Source organism: Felis catus, chromosome C1 (genome assembly GCF_018350175.1).
Source record: "Felis catus isolate Fca126 chromosome C1, F.catus_Fca126_mat1.0, whole genome shotgun sequence".
Taxonomy (NCBI): domain Eukaryota; kingdom Metazoa; phylum Chordata; class Mammalia; order Carnivora; family Felidae; genus Felis; species Felis catus.
Window position 1 is genome coordinate 29,282,390 of NC_058375.1, and position 4,144 is coordinate 29,286,533.

At 53.5% G+C, this 4,144-nt stretch overlaps 1 long non-coding RNA gene across 2 annotated transcripts; it reads left to right on the plus strand.

The window, feature by feature from the left end:
* On the plus strand, positions 1–2,337 carry LOC109502242. Of its 2 annotated transcripts, none has more exons than XR_006584176.1 (2): positions 1–102; positions 1,923–2,337. It is a non-coding gene; the product is annotated as an uncharacterized LOC109502242 (long non-coding RNA). The 2 variants fall into 2 exon arrangements; XR_002160718.3 differs by having other exon boundaries at positions 18–251.
* The last annotated feature ends 1,807 nt before the right edge of the window (positions 2,338–4,144 follow it).

The window sequence follows — 4,144 nt, forward strand, 5'->3', positions numbered from 1 at the left end:
GCATCCTAGGCCCAAGGGGAGACAGAACCGGAGCAGGTGCAGTGACAGGGAAGAAACATCTGGTGCCTCTGATCGGGTTTCATTTGTGTCCAGCATCAGAAGGTGCTGGGGGGAGATGGGCTTTCTCAGAACCCAGGGCAGAGAAACCCCAGGTCACAGAGAGGGCCCCAAATCAGGGCACACCTTGTCCGGATTCTTCAGGGTTCGGATCCCACCCTGTTTCTAAACCAGAGCTGGGCCAAGGGCAGGAGGTAGGTCTTAGACACTGGAGATCTGGATCCTGGCTCTGCTTCCCCCAGTACTGAAAGATTAGACCTGGAAGAGTGTGCTAAGCCCAGTTCGGGTGTTTCCATGCAAGGCAGAAAACTGCTGCAGGTGGTGGGGGGGGGGCGTTATTTCCATCTTCTCCCCCAGCCCCGTGTTCCCAAGTCTCACAGGACACGCTTCCCTGACCTCATTCTTCCTTCAGCACCTCCATCTGTCTCTTTCCAGGGAAAGCCTGGAGCTAGAACCCCTCTCGGCTGGGGCCTTCCGGGCAGGGGTCTTGAATACACATCTGGGGCAGTGCTCACAATCCAGGGTGCTGAGGTGAAGCAGGATAGGACCTCCTGGCAATAGAGGTCACTTCTCTCTCTACCCTCACCTCTTCTAATTTTTTAAAAAATGTTTGTTACTTTATCTATTTTTGAGAGACACTATAAGCGGGGGAGGGGCAGAGAGAGAGAGGAAGACAGAGAATCCGAAGCAGGCTCCATGCTATCAGCACAGAGCCTGATGCTGGGCTTGAACTCATGAACCATGAGATCATGACCTGAGCCGAAGTCAGACGCTTAACCAACTGAGGCACCCAGGTGCCCCTGTCTTCTTTTTGCAAGTAATCTCTACTGCCAATGTGGGGCTCAAACTCAAGACCTTGAGATCAAGAGTCGCATGTTCTAGTGATGGAGCCAGCCAAGCACCCCTCCCCTCACCCCTTCCCAGGAGGTGTCCCCATGCCTCTCCCTCCCCTCCAACACCACAAGTGGGAAGCAGTTCTCCCAACAGCACCTCTCCAAGGGGATCTCAGCTTCCAAAGGTGAAGAGAAGGGCCCAGAGGCTCTACACAGATGTCTGTGTCCATGTGAAAGGAAGGGCCCAGGCATCCCGCACAGGCCTCTTTTCCTCCTCCCTGGGTTGGGTAGATGAGGCTGGAGGGACAGCCTGAGTGTGAGCTGGCCAGACACAGCAGAATCAGAAAGCCTGGCCGATAACCTCCTAAATCTGCGTTACTTTTGGCTTTGGTTTGTGCAACTCTCTATGGCTAGATAGAATATTCCTAATGATTCCCTGTGCCCCAGCCTCTCCCAGACATAGACCTACCTGCACACCTGAAGCTACGGAGGGCAGTGAACACGTGTGCATACGATGCAGCCCCTGGAATCATTGGTCAGCTCTGGGAATTCCTTCTGACGTTACTGCCGGGGGATGGGGGAGGGACACACAGGGGCCACAGGCAGAAGAGAGCACAAGCCAAATGCTGTCCAGACTGTAGCTGGAGGGAGAAATTAAAGCCAATTGGCAGCTTGGGCAGAGCGAAGGACCCCCGTCCCAAGGTCCCACTGGGACACGCCTACTTGTGTAGAGGAGAAACCTGGAAGGTAGAGAGGGCTCTCAGGAGTGACAGGAGGGCAGGGAGGCCCATGTCCTCCCAGAACCCACCTGGAATGGGAGAAGTCTGGCTGGCTGGTGGTGGAAAGGGTGGTGTGCGGGAAGAGGCTGCGGGTCCATTCTTACCGTGAGAACTCGGGAGGTGAAGCTGCTGGCAGGATCTGAACAACGAGGGGGAGCCATCATCCCAAGGACAGATTAAATAATGCAGAGGGAGGAGAAAAACCCCAGGAACCTTGCCCCTCACTCCTCTAACACACTGGTTACATTTTTAGGGTGCTCTCTTTGTAAAGCCTGCCAGGACAAGTTGACCCCAGCGAGAGGAACAGAAGACAACTGGAGGAAAGGGATGGCCCGTTGGGGCTGGACACAGACCGACTGGCTTTCCTCTGAGGTGGGAGTGAAGAGACTCCTGTTTCTGGGAGTTTCATCCCAGGATCAGCCACTGGGTTCGGCAGCACCTGTCTGGGGGGCAAGCCCGGAACGAGTCTCCAGCCTGACCTTCTCTGATGAGCAGCCTCCCTCCTTCAAGAGGGAGTTGAGTCACCTGTTCTCAGCAGGAAGTGCCCTGGTAGAGGTTCAGACTCCACGTCTAAGGGAGAGATTCTCATCAGACTCGGGAACCAAGAATGGGATTCCGGGCATTCGTGAACCCTTGAGATGGTGTGTAAAGTTACCTATGCACATGTATTTTCCTAGAGAGTCCACAGTTTTTATCTTCGTATTTCGGAAGGAATCTATGATCCTGGAAAGATTAAGGACTACTGGTGTAAGCCAAGAGGGAGCAACCATGCTCCTTCCCGAGCCTGGTCAGGGAGCTGAGATGAAGTCCAGATTCCAGGGAGTCCCCTGTGGGAGAACCACTTCTGATGGTTTGTGCTAATAGCTCTGTGCCCTTGGGGCTGGAGGTCGGCTGTAGGGCTTTCTCCCTGTCCAGGAGGCTGTTATTGGGTCTCCGTACCTCTGGTTCTGCTCCCGTTCATGGTCTCACCTTCACCTAATTCTCAAGGTTTGTAAACCTAGCTGGGACACAGAAGGCGCTAAAAATATGTGTTTGGATGAAGAAAGAAGAAAAGAATCCTTTGCTGCCGTGACAGGGAAGCGGTACATTTCCGCCAAGGCCTCTCTGGTGCAATTTGCATAAGGACCGCAGTCACCTAGGCAGAGGTGATAGCAGGACTCCCCAGGACCTGGCCCCACCTCCCCCCCCACACGGTAAAATACAGGTTGTACTGACCCTGGAATCCAGGTACCCATTCCTAAAGAGGAGGCTCTGAGGGATGTGACAGTTGAAATGCAGCAGGTATATCCCCTGGGGGCCCCAGTGCTGCTGTCGCTCCAGCGGGAAGGCTGGAGGGACGGTCCCACCTGTTTCCCAGTGCCAAGGTTTTGTTTAACTCCCTTCCCAAACGGCAATGTCTGCTTGCACTTTGGGCCGGTTTTCAGTATTCGAAGTTTCTAGTTGCTCGATTAGGTTTAATTACCATGCATTCTGGTTCAGCAGCTCGAGCCCTGGAGAGGCTGTCTGGCTCGGGTTCTAAGCAACAAAGGAACGAACAAAGGAACGCGTGAGGACTTGCCTGAAGAGACAGTTGAACCAGGAAGGACACCACCAACCCAGAGCAACAGGTCAGGTCTCAGGGGCAGAGGCGGTGAAACCCTATTGCCATAGAGAGGACGAGGGCAACAGAGGAGTGTGACAGGAAGGGCCAGTTCTGGAGTTGGGATTTTTATAAGCAGATACATTACAGACAGACAAACTGAAGGTCTGAGTGCTGAGGGCCAAAGGAGCTCTCTGGAGAAATCCTGTTCTGGAGCTGGCTCTGGCCTTCAAACAACTGTGCCTGTGGGCAGATCATCGCCTCCTCGGCTCCCCTAGTTCTTTCCATTTGGGAAACCAGGTTCGGATCCGAGGGCGGCTGCCAAATGCCACCCAAATCTTGGCTACCTGGGGCTGGAGTCCACAAGAATATTAGTCACCTCTTAGTCAAGTAGGGATCTTGCAGAAGGAGGATCACCAAAGACTTGCTGTGAGCTGGCAAGCGGGTGAAGTCACAGCTTGTCTTAGACCCACTGTGTGCCACGCTGCTGAGGCTTAGGGACCGGGCAGGGCTGCAGGCCCATTCCACAACAGCCCAACTCCTTCCTTTATGCAAATACAAAAGGCAAATCGTGGTTCCGCAACCTTGTCCTGAGGAGAGGCCCTGGCTCGTCTTCGCCACCTTTCTGTACTACGTGCATAAATGGCTGACTCAACTAAGGGCAGGGCTTATCCTGCGGTAATGTGCATTTGGGGAAATGGCAGCAAATGGGGGTGGGGAAGAAGTTAGGTTAGACCTACCTAACATAATAAATGTAACATTAACCAGTGCTCATCAAACCTCAGTTGCTGCTTAAGTTGATGAGAAAGAGGTAGGGAAGTGTTAAGAACAAAAGGATTAGTTAGGTTAGTCCATAATCCTGGGCTTTAGAACAAGACACATTCAGAAGGGCTGGG